Below are 16,345 nucleotides of genomic sequence, written 5' to 3'. Positions count from 1 at the left end.
CCTTTTCTCTCTTCTCTTCTTTGTTTTCCACTCCCACTGTGCTTCTGAATTCATGTTTATTCTGTGCCAGGGTGGGAAAAGAATAATCATAGTAATCATTTTACAATTGTATGGCTTTATACCATAAGTAAATCTGATGCTGTGAAAATACATCAGCTCCTTATATTTAGAAAGACAGTAACTGCTTTGGAGGAGTACATGTATATTACACATTTCCCACCCTGTTATAACCTACTACTTTGAGGACAACTTTTATTGTGGTTTGTTAGTGCTCTTTTTCTCTCTCTTTTCTGTTTTAAGGAGATTTATGCACTAATAGATCTCTCAGGTTTGCCATGCTGTCTTGCTGCAATTTCATCTTCCATCTTTTGTGTCTGTTAAAGATTTTCTACTAATCATAAAATATTCTCATAGGTTAAAAAACAAAACAAAAAACCCCCAAGTGACCAAGTTGCTAAAGCAAATATTAGAACAGTGGACCATATTATAGATGGTGATCTTTTTTCCCACCTGTTCTGAAAAAACATTCAAGAAAATTCTTTTGGCAAGTTAGTTTCTACACATTTATTTTAAATTTATTTTCTTCTGCATAATAAATGTTAATTTTTCTAGGTTAAAAATAACTTAACACATAGTCCCATTGAAAGAATAACTGTATAATTTTGAAGTTCTGTATTGGTAAAAGCTATCAAGGTTCAAAACATTTTTTTTTGTCACTTCTTCCATACAGCTACTGTAGGTTTATTGATGTCAGATTACTTTGTGACCTGGTGTCTGTTCTTTAGGATTACTGTATAATCAATAACTATCTGTCAAATAGTTAAAGGTTACCACATAACCTAGCGGTGTTGCATTAGTCTCCACTATACTAAATAAAAATGCATTGCATTGAAATCTGCTTGGTCAGGAACATGCCCTAAGTATGGCTCTGAAGTTATGCTTCAGATATTGCAATCATCACTGAGACTGAACTACAAATAAAATGATTTCAACTCTGTCTGAAACTTTGTGAACCAATTTAAAGCTTTGTATATTACAAAGTCTAATTTACAAGCCTGTTGTAGACTAAAAGTCTTTCACTTGTAACAGCATGATGTCCCCTTTATTTTTAAAAGCAGAATTTTAATGAATTAGTTTGACAGCATCCAGAACTAATAAGTAATGAGACTAAATTTGTCTTCTGAATGCATGGTAAAATGTGCTCAACTGTATCTGAGGAGAAATATGAGTTGAAAGTTACCATTCCTAGTATTCAGCTCTTGCTGAACTATTTATACTTTGAACCATCTGTATCAGATAGCGGTACAGTGAAAGTTGTATGTATAATGTAGAAATAACTTTACAGTACATGCATCTGGTGAGATGTTTACAAATTTAGGGGTGTTTTTATTTGTTTAATTGAACATTTCCAAACCTGTTGTTCTAAGAATAGGTAGCTATAATTATTTTCTCAGGTTGTTAAGTTCTGTTACAAAAACTCAAGCAGAAATTCTATTTGTTATAAACCCATTAACACACATTATGAGGCTGTTTATATACATTTAAATTAAAAAATGATGGTCTTATAACTGCCATAAAGGTGTCGTCTATAAACTCAATGAAGAAAATCACTGTTCAGTTCTTGACTAACTTGAATTCTCTAATAGATGTGATAGACAATTACAAGGTTATTAATTATAGAAATATGGTTACAATTTCTGTAATTGGGAAGATTATAATGATCAACACAACTCTTTACTGCATTATGCAAAAAAAACAAAAAATAAAACTGCCCTACTATAAAGAGTGAAAAGTAAAGATATTTGTTTAGATAATGCAAAGATTAAATGTCCTAATTGCTGGAAGAACTGCTAGAAGACTGAGCTGACATTATCTTTCTTGCATTATTATCTAAATTTATATAAAATGTTGATCATTTGAAAAATCAACATTCATATTTTTAAGATGTAAATTATTCTTAACACAAAGAGGTTTGAATAACTTTTTAGCATAAAAATAATGCAGTACCCACGTAAGCTACCTTATTGGAAAAAGAAAAGGAGTACTTGTGGCACCTTAGAGACTAACCAATTTATTTGAGCATGAGCTTTCGTGAGCTACAGCTCCCTTCATTGGATGCGTACCGTGGAAACTGCAGAAGACATTATATACACACAGAGACCATGAAACAATACCTCCTCCCACCCCACTGTCCTGCTGGTAATAGCTTATCTAAAGTGATCATCAAGTTGGGCCATTTCCAGCACAAATCACGAAAGCTCATGCTCAAATAAATTGGTTAGTCTCTAAGGTGCCACAAGTACTCCTTTTCTTTTTGCGAATACAGACTAACACGGCTGTTACTCTGATACCTTATTGGAACTTTCCAGTTCCATAGGCATCTTGGATTTTTTAAAATACAGAGATCTTTGTTAGGGGGCTTATTCCTTCACCCACTTACTTCCCTGGTCCTTCTCGCATGAACAGAGAGCAACAATACCCGAAGTCCAAAGGTGCAAACAATTCGATGTTTATTGGGGTGAACTTCCAGCAAGCATGATTCCAGTTTCCTTCCTTAGTATCCTCCTTCCCAGCTCTGACACCACAGAGCCTTACACCTGTGTCCCTGTTCCCATTCCTACCCTTAGCCAAACATGATTCCAACTTCCTTACTCCCATTCCCTGTTCCCATTTCCCCCTCCCTTAGGAAAACATGATTCCAATTTTCTTACTCCCATTCCCTGTTCCCATCTCACCCACACACCCACCCCTTCCCACCCACACCCACCCACTTCCTCATTGACTACTGATTATATAGTAAAACTTGAGTTCTGCTTAGCTATACCTTAACCAATCATTTTCCTGAAATTTAACTAACCAATCCTAACATATTGTAACATGATTATGTAACCAATTATATCCCACCACCTTAATTAGTTTACACCCAGCAAAATTAATTATACAGCAGACAGAAACAATCACAGAACCAGACAGAGATTATACAGACAAACAATAGCAAAGTGGGAACTATAATGACAAAACAATACAGAAGTGAGGATTTCACATCCCAGCTATTTTTAAGTGAGTTCTTGCCAGACAGGATGCTATCAAAGTAAGTTTCCTTTTACATCTTCTAGGCACTTCCCTTTTTCTGGAGGTGATAGGCACTATCAGGACAGGATTGTATTCCTAACTGCCCAATAGCACCTTATTTCAATGTGACTAGTTTGGAATGTGAGGATCTGACCGTTCGCTTCCCAGCTTATGGCTGCCTCTGCTGCTTAGCCAAAGGCCTTAGCCTAAGCACAGGGCCACAAACTGTCACAGTAAGACAAGGACCTTACACTAGCAGACAGTGATTTTGATTCTTTCTTTTATACCTCTATAACTAGCCAAGTGATCAGAATACACCTAAATTCTTACAGTACAGGCCTTTGCAGACAGGCCTGAATATCTATATCCTAACACTCTTTGTTTTGGAATATCAGCTTTAAAATAGCTGTAGTATGTTTCTTTTATGCAAAAAAGTTGTTTTAGGTAGAATGCTGATATCTCCATCATTTGGAGAGGAAGCTAGATTAATTTGCCAGACAACATTGGACAGATGGGTCCAAAAGCGGTTTCTTATTTGTCCGGTAGTGCAAATGCATTTATGTATGAAATAAAAAAAAATATGGCAAACTTACTCCCTTTAAATAAAGGTTTTCAGCATTCTTAAGTGATGTTATTTACTCTGATTTTAAAATGTGTACTACTAACACATACCTTCGCTCTTCAGAGGAAGTGACTGATCTCACTTGTTTTGTAAATTACCATGTAAATTTATGCTGCTATATAGTTTAAGATTAAAAATCTTAAATTTAAGATTTAAATATTTGGCTACAGACATTACAATGTTACATTGCAAACCTGCACTAGTTTAAGAAATAAAGAAAAAACTCTTCTCGTTCTTATTCTGAATGAACCATCAAGATACAAATTTCTTTAAATAATGAGGATCTAAAAGTCATAAATCCCACGTTGAAGTACAGATCTGTGAGAAGTGGTCACAAACGTATAACCAGCCATTTGAAAAAGGAACTCTTGGTCATCAGTTCCAGCAGCTGCCCAAATGGTGAGTCTCCTGGATAAAAGAGGGGTGAATTTTCTCAATAACAGAACCCTATCCTCCCATTAATTTTGCCTTGCCCTTTAGGGCTTTTGCCCAATTTAGCATACCTCTCTTTATTATTGTCCAGGTACTGGGGAAAAAGGACATTGAGCCATATGACCTTAATGAACATGAGACAGAGCTGTGTTTCATCAGCATACTTATTCTGCTGCAGCCTTCCTAAACCCCATGTGAGAGTTTATCCCTTTTTGTCCATCACATGGAGACTATTATGGCTTCATCCCTAGATGAGTCTGAACACTTGGATGGACTGCTGGTCTCTGGGTACCCAACTCTTCCTGCCGAAAGTGTTTTTCCTGTGCCAAGAAGGCAGATCCCCTCTCCCTTTTGTGGTTTCAGATTTGTAGTAGATTTGTAATAGTGCTTATTTCACCTTTTGACCTTTAGTGCGGATAATAGTCTTAAGCAGAAGGTTTTCTTCTTCAATGGATATGGTGTGATGGAGGAGTGACAACGATCATTCAAATCATTTTTGAAGTTAACCATTTTAAAAGAAGCAATCCACCGTAACTGGAAGATGGCACTCTGGAGGAAAGAGGAGATGCTTTTCTGCTGACTAGAAGGGTTCCAAGAATTTTCTGGCTCACTTGCTCAATCAGGACTACTTAGATAACCAATTCTCACCATCATCATGACAAATCACTAAGGGACGTGACCTTACAAATTGAGCGGCACCCAGGTCGATCTCTGGCAAGATGTTTAAGGTGCACTGATTCTATATTCAGCTTATATCCATCACTGGCAGTTTTGTCAAGCCACCAAAGCTTTTGGCACCCTTGTGATTACTGGGTGTGTAGCAGCTTTCCTTGGTACACAGGCTTCAGAATTAGTTTTCCATATTTATAATATGTCCATACCAAGGCTAAAGCAGTGTAGATGGGCTGGTAGTTCCTGGGTTCAGTTTAGAATATTCTAGTTCTTTGAGTGCTTGCTCATGTCCATTCCATTGTAGGTTTGTGTACTCACTCACCACACCACTGGTGCCAGAAGCTTTTCCCTCAGCAGTATCCCTAGGGGACTGGCTCTGGCGCCCTTTGGAGTGGCTCCCCTCACCCTCACTTCCTTCTTACCGCCAATGATGGTGCTGGAACATCTCTTGCTTTTGCAAGCCTTCTCATTCTTAATCCTTTGAGACAAACCTTTTTTGGTAAATAGTTAAAAGTTCTTAGTAGTTTCCCTTGGTGTAGTTAGTTAGTTAAAGTTTAGTAATGGACGGGACTCAGCCTAGAGACGGGGCATGCGCCGATCCCCAGGCTTCAAACCTTGTGATTGCTGCAAAAAACTGATGCCCATCAGCGATCCTCATAGTAGCTGTCTGAGGTGCCTGGGCGAGACCCATATCAGTGACAAGTGTCAGATCTGCAAGGGGTTCAAGCCTCGGACAAAGAAGGAGCGAGACATACATCTCCGGGTGTTCCTTACAGAGTTGGTGCTAACTGGCACCAGAGCCATCCAGGTCAGACTGTGCTCCTAGTACCGTGGCATTGGTACAAAGCACTACTGTACCATCTTCAGACCATAGCCAACCCCCCTCCTCGGCACCGGCCAGGAGGCAAAGAAAGACTGGGAGGGGATGGTCTCTGACATCTCATAAAGGGAAGGAGAGGGCCAGAGGGGAGCAAGGACCTGCAAAGAGAGGCTTCTCACCTCTGTGCGGGAGTTGGGCCCCAGATAAGGTTGAGTGGGTTAGCCGATCCCAAGATACACCTGCCACCCTGGACATGCCGTCGACGCCCAAGGCCCTGCAGGTGGCGCAGGACATCTTACTGTTACCAGTGCCAGCCACGGCAGTGCCTTGTTCTAAGAGCAAACCTGCCATGGAACCTTTCCAGCAGTCCCCATCTTTGCGACACTACTCTCCTCCTCATGGAGTCCCGCCAGCAGTTGCCAACATGGAGCTGCCAGGCCTTGGACATAGGGAGGTCAGCCTGAAGGAACCCTCACCAGTCTCCGGACTAAGGGCACCACTCGCTGGGTTCGACATGCAGGGTGCTGGTGACTTGGCGCAGGCCCATGGAGGCCCGATACCAGGGCCTACCTAGTCACTTCCCAACTGTGCGGCACTGCTCCAGGGACATAAGCCAACGGTCCCAAGAGCCTTGCTGCCAGAGTGCTGGTATGGTTCGTTGTGATCAGGTCCACACTCCCTACGTTGATGACCAACTCTCTCCTGCTCCCGCTTGACGGACCAGCACCATTCAAGAAGTGTGAGGCATCAATCGCTGGGCCATTGTCGCAGATCTACCGAGTGCTGTTGGTCTCCAGGAGCTCGGCACAGGGAGTCGTCATCGTCGGACAGATCCCCGTTGCAGCGCTGGCATTGGTGCTGTTGCAACCAGGACGATTGATCGGCACTGTCCTGGTTTCCCATATGTGGTTCCTCCTCTTCGGACTCCGGTATCAAGCAGGAGTCCATACCAGAGGATCAGGCTCCTGCACCGGGGGTACCCACTCTACAAGCAGCACTGCCCATTGCATCGTGGCCCCAGGGCCAGTGGCCTGCTCCCTGGTACTCTTGGAACCTTTGGGGATTCCTGCAGACCTCGCAAGTGCTCAGGTAAGCCTCGGGGGCCTCGGATAAACCATCGGCCACAGTCTCCTGCCCGCCCCCTGATGTGGAGAGCTCTGGGGAAGAGACTCCTCAGCTCCACCCGACTCCCATGGAGGAATCAGCTGAGTAGCCTTTGGAGGTGGCAGATCCTCCAGTGCCAGCTTTTTCCTCATCCTCACCTGAAGAGGTGATTACAAGGGCCCCTCATCCAGTCCCACAGGATGATGCTAAGGCCCATCAGGAGCTGCTAAGAAGGGTTGCCTTGAACTTGGGTCTTCATGCTGAGGAGCTGGAGGAACCTTCAGACGCCCTATTTGATGTCCTTAGCTCGGTGGCCTCTGCCAGGCTGGCGTTGTCCTTGCACGACAGGGTGGCAAAGATGACCAGTTCCCTGTGGCAGACCCCCTCATCGCTGCCTCCTATTTCAAAAAGGGCAGAATGCAAGTACTGTGAAGGTTATGAGTACCTTTACACGCACCGTGCCTCAAGCTTCCTGGTGGTCTCTGCTGTTAATGAATGGGAAAGGCAAGGTCAACGAGGTGCCACCCTGAAAACAAAGCCTCAAAGAGGCTCGATATGTTTGGAAGAAAGATTTATTCATCCTCGAGCCTCCAGCTGCAGGTGGCCAACCACCAGGCCTTGCTTGGCCGCTACGATTTTAATATGTTGCAGTCCATGGCCAAGTTTGGGGATTTGCTGCCTGAGGACCCCAAGAAGGGGTTCTACGTGCTCCTCGAAGAGGGCAAGCCAGTAGCCAAAGCGGCCCTCCAGGCGGCATCAGACACTGCAGACTCTGCAGCCAGAACCATGGCCTCAGCCATCTCGATGAGGAGGACATCCTGGCTGCAGTTGTTGGGCCTGTCGACGGAAGTCCAACAGTCAATACAGGACCTCCCATCCGATGGCCAAGTTTGGTTTGCTGAACAGACACAAAACTGCACGGACTCAAGGACTCCCGGGTGACACTGAAGACCCTGGGCCCGGCCAGAAAGTGGTTCAAACTGCAAGAGGTCCAGGGCTCTGGGAGCCAACTCAGGTCAGAAGCTGCCCATAAAAAGGGCAGGGGTTACAGACACCAGCAAGGTCACCAGCCAGCATCCTCTGCCCAGTCGAGCTCCACCTACAACCAACAGGGTGGCAGTTTTGAGCATGTGCCCAAGGGCAACGTACCAGCCTGGATCCTGCTTCTCTGCACTTTTCCAGCCATTTGTCTCCTTTCCTCCCTTCATGGGCCTCTATAACTTTGCACCTCTGGGTCCTCAACACCATGGTGCAGGGTTATACCCTCCAATTTCTTTCTGTCCCCCTCTCACCCACCCCCTTCCCCTTCCCCTTCCCTCTTCAGGGACCCTTCTCATGAGCAACTGCTCACTCAGGAGGTTCAGGTCCTGCTGCAAGTGGAGTAAGTCCCTCAGAAGTACAGGGGCAAGGGATTCTACTCCTGGTACTTTCTAATCCTCTAAGACCCATTCTGGACTTGCGAGACCTCAACAAATATCTTAAGAAGTTGAAGTTCCGCATGGTCTCCCTAGCCTCCATCATCCCTTTCCTGGATGCAGGAGACTGGTACACCACCCTGGATCTGAAAGATGCGTACTTCCATGTATCAATATTTCAGGGACACAGACGATTCCTGTGCTTCACAGTGGGTCTCGCTCACTACCAGTTCATGGTGCTCCTGTTTGGTCTGGTTACAGCTCCAAGGGTGTTTTACCAAAAATGCATGGCGGTGGTGATGGCCTACCTCAGGCAGCGAGGTATCCAGGTTTACCCATACCTCAACGACTGCTCATCACGGGCTATTCCAGGTTTGAGGTCCAACACAACGTCTGAGTGCTGCAGCTCCCGTGCCATGCTCTGGGTCTGTTGATAATGAGGAAAAATCAACATTAGTCCCGGTACAAAGGATAGAATTCATCGGAGCAGTCCTCGACTCCATCTGTGCCAGAGCATTTCTGCTGCAGGAGAGATTCAAGACAATGGCAAGTGTCATTGCAAGCATCTCTACGTGTCCCCTCACCATGGCCCAGGTTTGCCTCAGGCTGCTGGGCCACATGGCGGCGTGCACTTACATCGTCCGCCATGCGAGGCTTAGGCTGAAACCCCTCCAGCAGCAGCTGTCAACCCCATCCCCACAAGGTTGCCACAATTCCACCGAAGGTACTTACCTCCCTGCAGTGGTGGACCGATCTGAGGGTGATTCTGGAAGGAGCTCCGTTTGAGAGTCCCTGAAGTATGCAGTTTACACTGAAGCCAACCATCTGTGACAATGTGGTCAATTGTTCTTATAGCTGAAAAGGCCATTCTTCTAGCCTGTGTATTGGTGGCAAATGTAAAATTGGTGCTTGTTACATTTGAATGTTGTCTGAAACAGCTAAAGCAATCTTTGTCAAGCAGATGAAAATCCTGAACATTGAGATCTGTGCTTTACATAAAGTGGGACTATCCAGGAAGTGATGAGAAGAAAGTTGAGGACTGTGTGTTTTTGTTCTTAGGCCGTCCAGGTTGCTTCAGCAAGAGGTAGCTATTGTACTTTGACCCAATGTCCAATGGGCATTGCAGGGATGGTTGGTGTTAATGAGCAACTTATCAGTGTCATATTTTATACCAGCTGTGGGCATCTTACCATCATTGCAGTGTATGGTCCCACCAAAAACAAAGCCAATGATGTGGATACAGATAATTTTTAGCAGTAACTACAGTCAGTCTTTAATGAAACTCCAAAAAAGATGTTGTCATAATCCTGGTCATATTTAATGTACAGATTGGAAAGGATAATCACGCCTGGGGGAGTACGTTCAGGAAGCTTGGTATTGGGCAGAAGAAGAGGAATGGACAGCAACTTCTGGAGTTTGCTGCTGCCAGTGACATGGTGATTGCTGACTCACTTGCATCACGCAAAGATTCACAAGCAGACTTGATACAGCCCAGATAATTTCACCAGGACTGTTGATCATGTCCTCATTAACAGTCAGTAATCATGGATGTGTAAGTTCACAGAGGTGCTGAACTTCACATTGACTCTTGTTTCCATGAACAAAAGTATGCCTTTGATTTCAAAGCCAGCCAGTTAATGGGCAGAAATTAGTCTGAGAAGTGGTGGATTACTCAGTTGTATTTTTCACTTTTAAAAAAGGTATTTACCCCACGCTCACTCTCTCAGCAAATCCAGAGTACCATAGTTGTTCTAGCCCTCAAGTAATTTTTGGATAGCCAAGAAACTGATCGCTGGCAGAAAGGGAACTCCGCTCTCTAGAAACTGGAATGATTTAGCATACAATTAACCACTTCATCCAAGATTTGAAGACAACCAAGCATCAGGTGCTGAGAGCAGAGACTTCCTGGCAAGGCATGCCAAGTCTTGCAGGCAGAAGAATTTTCTGTCCCTAATTACCCCCCACATTGTTAGGGTTCTTAAATCCGGAGGGGACTGTCTGAGCTAGAGCAAAATGTGTGTAGGGGAATAAGAATGGCAACTGTCAACATATCGCTTAACTTTCCACACGTGGTTAACTCAGTAGATGTGGCGGTAGTCTCTTACTTGTACAGCTGCATAAGATGCCTGCCAGCTAACATGCCATCACTAGTTCTTCATTCATGGCCTTTCTGTCACCAAATTTCCTGAAAATTTTATTCCCAAACTGTCCTCCATTTTGAATTTAGAAAGCTATACTTCAGCTCTGCTTCCTGTTACCATATAAGGAGATATATCAAATGGTATCCCACAGTGGTCTGCCCTGGGTCCTGTACTGTTCAATATTTTCGTTAACTTGAATAATGGACTGGAGAATATGCTTATAATAATTGCAGATGACAGCAAGCGGGGAGGGGTTGCAAACACTTTCAAGGACAGTATTGGAATTCAAAACCACTTTAACAAGTTAGAGAATTGGTCTGAAATCAACAAGATGAGATCAAGATAAGTGCAAAGTATTACACTTAGGAAGAAAAATCAAACTGAGAACTACAAAATGGGGAATAACTAATTAGGCAGTAGTAATGCTGAAAAGGATCTGAGGATTATAGTGGATCTCAAATTGAACATGAGAAGACAATATGATATAGTTGCATAAAAGGATAATATTCTGCTCTACTTGGCACTGGTGAACCCTCAGCTCGAGTACTGTGTCCTGTTCTAGTAGCCACAATTTAGGAAAGACGTGGACAAATTGGAGAATGTCCAGATGAGTGCTACAAAAATGATAAAATGTTTAGAAAATGTGACCTATGAGGAAAGCTTAAACTGGTCATGTTTAGACTTGAGAAAAGAAGATTGAGGGGCATGGGGGAACCTGATAGTCTTCAAATATGTAAAGGGCTGTTGTAAAGAAGATAGTGATAAATTTGTTCTCCATGTCCACTGAAGATAGAACAAGAAGTAAGAGGCTTAATCTGCAGCAAGGGAGGTTTGGGTTAGATATAAGGAAAAACTTTCTAACGATAGATTGTAAACCATGGCTTCTGATTATGTTGACTTCCTATCACTTGAAGTTCTCAGCTGTCCCTCTACCTTATTCACTCAGGCCAGCTCAAAGTCTACATCAATGAGATATTAGCCACTGTGTTCCCTCAGGCTTTGAGAGGCTTTCTTCTGAGCTCTTCTGTCCCACTCCCAGTGTGCTCTTTGTGGCCACAGAGCCTAATTTACAAGAAGGTGTCAGGAAATGGACTTGAACTCCACTATTGACCTATGCCTTAAGGTGGGCACTTTTCCATACACACAAGGAATCCTGACCTGCATCGTCTTATCCTCTGCAGCCTGTCATTTTTCTTTGACTGTCTGTACATGTGATTCCACACTTGGTGTGAATGCAAAGGAATCTTTTAATCAGCAGTGTTAATTGGAATCCTCCATGCCCTGGCACCCTGCTCTCCCCAGGGCATGAAGCCTGGAGTAACCCCAACTTCCACTCAGTTCATTCTTATTGCCTGTGGCAATGAGTTGGAGCGACCTCAGTGTCCTCTTAGTTACTGAAGCTCTACGTGTTATATAGTTGCTGTACTTTATTTTTAATTTTTCTCTGTTATGTTTTAATTAACTTAGTGCATAGGCTGGTGTTTGCGCACACACATAGTTAGAGGTAGGCTTAGTTAGTCCTGGTACCAGGACTAAATTAAAAGTCCAAATTTTAAAACCTACCCATCTTGCAATGGAGCAATTCCTTTGAATGATGAACATGTTAAGTGTCTCTTTTGTTTAGAAGAAGGTCATAGCACTGCAAAATGTGTAAATCATTTCCAAAACACATCTAAAAGGCCAGAGCGGCACACTTAAATGGTTCCTGATGGAGAAGTCTGAGGGGGAAATGTAAGATTCAGACGTTCTCCCAAGAGAAGTGATTCCTACTCCTTCAAAACCTCACTCTGAGTTCTCCTTCCACAAGAGACATCACTTCAGGGTTTCAGAAGTCAGAGAGCTCATTCATCACCTAGGAGTTCAAAGGCAATCTCAGATATCTTTGGAGTAGTCAGTTACTGCTGCTCTTTGTGGGGGGAAAGCAGCACAGCTCCATGTCTATTTCTTGGCACTGCTCCTCCTTTCTGGTTCCAAGCAAGAGAAAGCCAGAGTAATCACAGCAGACTGATAAATCTGCAGTTAAATATTCAACACTGACCCCTGTACTCATCCTGCACCGAGCAAAACAATTCTCTTCTGAATAGCCTATTGTCTTCTTGCTTTATTCTCAACTTTCTCTTTGCATGTATCCCTGGAAGCTCTTCAATTGGAGGGGAAAGAGAGGGCTGACTAGGGTTTATACAAATAGAGAAATCTCACAACAAAAAGTATTACCCATAAGTAATTTTCCCTTTGCTATCTTTCCCTCAAGTAGCCACCCTAAATTCTGAAGTTTGGTCTGACTATTGAAAATTCCTTCTGGCTAGGTTGCTGTAGATGGAAATGGGAGAATTTCTTGATTTTTTTTTTCTTCAAGTCCCTCCATCCCAGCCCAGGCATTCCTGTCTGTTTGCTCTTTCAATAGAGTTGATGCTATCTGAATATTTCCTTGTGGTTTTTTTAATAGACTTTTTAGTCAGCATGTTTTGCACTGAGCAGAAACCATCTATCCATCCATCTCCCTCTGACAAATGTCATGAGAATTCAATTTTTTTCTTTTCACCATCTGCTCATGATAGGACTGATGTCAAATGGCTGAATTACCATACAGAGGGTTTTGAAAAATTAAATTAGCAGTTTTGGTTTTGCCAATACCAATGTAATACTTAAATAAAACCAGTAATATTAAAACACCTGTAGCAGAACAAGAAATTTGGAAACATTAAATGGAAAATGAGGGATTGTAAATATATAGCACAAATATGACAACACCCTAAAGATTGTCCGTCTATATATAATGGCCCTTATATAATAATGTATAGCGAGTTCAAAGAGATGTCAAGTTTTAGAAGTTACAACAGGAGTTCTGAAGGCTATAATTGAACTGTCATGCACTTGTTAATCATAAACATCCACGAAGGCAGCCCAAATATTATGGGAGGACACTGACACTTTCATTGCATTGAAATCTAAACCTTTCAAGAGGGACAGGTTCATTCAAGACAGTTCATAAAATCCAGGGCCAGAAGGGACCATCATGATAATTTAGTCTGACTCTGACCTCCTGTCTAATACAGGCCATAAAACTTCCCCAAAATAATGTCTAGAATGTGTCTTTTTAGGAAAAAAATCCAATCTTGATTTAAAAGTGGTCAGGGATGGAGAATCCACCACAACCTTGGTACATTTGTTCCAGTGATTAATTACTTTCACCATTAAAAATATATGCCTTGTTTCCAGTCTGAATTTGTCTAGCTTCAACTTGTGGCCATTGGATTGTGTTATACCTTTCTCTGCTAGATTGAAAAGCCCATTGTTAACTATTTGTTCCCCACATAGGTACTTATAAACTGAGATCAAGTCACCCTTTAACCTCTTTAAGATACCCGGAGCTCTTCTCTGAACCGTCTCCAATTTATCAACATCCTTCTTGAATTGTGGGCACCAGAATTGAACCTAAGATTCCAGCAGTGGTCGCACCAATGCCAAATATAGAGGTAAAATAACCACTGTACTGCTAATCAAGAGCAGTTTATGCATTTAAGGACCATATTATGTTTATGCATCTCAGGACCATATTAGCTTTTTTTTTTTTTTTTTTTTTTTTTTTTAGGCCACAGCATCACACTGGGAGCTTATGTTCAGCTGATGATCCACCTGATGATCCACTATGACTCCCAAATATTTTTCAGCATCACTGCTTCCCAGGATAGAAGCTGTAAGTATGGCCTACGTTCTTTTTCCCTAGATAGAGAGATTTACATTTAGCCAAATTAAAACATACATTGTTTGCGGCACCCAGTTCATCAGGCTATCCAGATTTAGTGACCTGTCTCCTTAATTAATTACCACCCTTCCAATTTTGTATCGTCTGCAAACTTTATCAATGATGATTTTATGTTTTCTTCCAGGTCACTAATAAAAATATTATAGCATAGGGCCAAGAGTCAATCTGTTCAGGACCCCTCTAGCAACACATCTGCTTGATAATGATTCCTCATTTACAATTATATTTTGAGACCTATCAGACAGTTTTTAACCCATTTAATGCGTGCCATGTTAATTTTATATTCTATTGTTTATTAAAATGACATGCAGTACCAAATCAAACACCTTACAGAAGCCTAAGAATGTTAGATCAATACTATTACCTTTATGAGCCAAACTTGTCATCTCATCCAAAAAACGATATCCAGTTAGTTTGACAGGATCAATTTTCCATAAACACAAGTTGATTTCCATTAATGACATTATTCTCCTTTAATTCATTTTTAATCAAGTCCTGTATTAGCTGCTCCATTATCTTGTCCAGGATCAGTATCATGCTAACTTACCTATAATTACCTATATTACCCTGAGGCTGTTTACTTTTTTAAAAAAATGGTACAACATTAGTTTTACAAGAGACTATAATTCATGGTCGAACATTTCCACTTCAAGTCCAGTTTGGTTTGTTAGTCATTTTTCTGTACTAGACTTGCTATTATCCTTAACAACTTTGCATGGTTCAACAATAACTATGGATTCCCTAGATATATCAATAAGTATTAAGAATTAGAATTGCAGATATCCAATGTCCCTCTTATGTATCTACTCACTTATACCCAGTGGTACTCCTTTTGTCTTTTAAAAATCTTAATTTTGTTTGTTTATTTTTTATTTTATTTCAAATTTTAGTTATGTCATTTTTTCCAGGCAGGAGGGCCCATGGGGAGCCTGTGCCAAGATCCCCAGGTTTTAGGCTTTCTGCAGCCTGAGCAAAGTTTATGCCTGTCAGTGATCCTCATACACTGTCTCAAGTGTTTGGGGAAGGAACATGTTAGAGATGGATGCTCCATTTCTCATGGTTTCAACACCAGGACAAAGAAGCTGAGGGAGGAGTCCTTTCATTACATCTTGGTGGATGTCATCAGCATTGTCTAAGTAGGTGGTGTCACATTTTGAAATTTGTTTTTTCAGTTTGATTTTTTTTTTAAAACCTAGGAAACTACACACACAGAAATTGCATTAAAATTGAATTGCCCACTGTACGTTGAAGGAGAAACAGTATGTTTTAAACTGGCTCATTCAAAAATCCAGGGAATACTTGTTATATTTAGGTTAATATTTAGAAATTTTTAAAATATCAATCATGCATCTTGTATAAACATCTAAATAAATGCAAAGAACCTGGTGGTAGGAATTGTTCTTGATCACTGAAGACTAGTTTTGGCATTGTTTCTACGAAGATGCTTGGAAAATGTCCTTCAGCTGTATGCTATTGTTTCTGTGTAGGTTTCCTGCCTTGTTAGCTGAGCTTTCTTCACATACCACTCATTGTTCAGGGGGGGAGCAGCTTTGCTCTTTTTCCCCCTTTGAAAGTTTCTAGACTGTTTTCCAGAATCTGTCTTAGTCTTCCCAGTTTAGATGCCCTACGTAATGACAGTAGGAACTTTGGAGTGGAAACCAAAGTTACCAGTAATGTTGTATGAAGGGAATCATTACGTAGTGAGCCTTAGCAGAGGCACATTGCTATGGCACTTGGAGCCAAGCAGGCAATCCAGCAACACCTGTGTGTACAGTTCTCAACAACAAGTTGTGTTTACTGTTGTTTAAAAAGTATCTAGGATCTCTTCTGTAAGAATAGCAAGTTGGCAATAGCTATTTCTCCCTAACAAAGACAGAACAAGCAGAGAAATGAGCTTCAGTGCATATTTCCATGAGGAAGGACATGATTTGATGCAAATACTCTCCAAATTCTTCTACCTGGCTTGGAAGCAGACCAGCCTCTTAGCTCAAAGCAATATGTCCATCATTGCAAAAGTTCTGCATCTGCTATAACTCTTCTAAAAACATTTTTTTTTATTCTTGGAAGTTTTTAAAAAAGAAAATGTATGTGATATTTCAGGAGAAACAATAAAAACAGTTTGGACAGTGTTTCTGTATTCATTTGATTTGATCTTTTCCCTTATAGTTTTCCAGTGCTCTGGTTTGGCTCCTCACAACCCCAGCTTCCTTCAATGCTTATAGCTGCATGATTGAAATAATCTGTGAGCTGTCCTTTTTTGAGGCAGGGAGGGATTCACAGCCGCTGCAGCTCATGAGGGTC

This window comes from Caretta caretta, chromosome 8 (assembly GCF_965140235.1).
Source record: "Caretta caretta isolate rCarCar2 chromosome 8, rCarCar1.hap1, whole genome shotgun sequence".
In the NCBI taxonomy this organism is placed as follows: Eukaryota; Metazoa; Chordata; order Testudines; family Cheloniidae; genus Caretta; species Caretta caretta.
The sequence above is the reverse complement of the archived record's forward strand: the minus strand, read 5'-3'. Positions refer to the sequence as shown.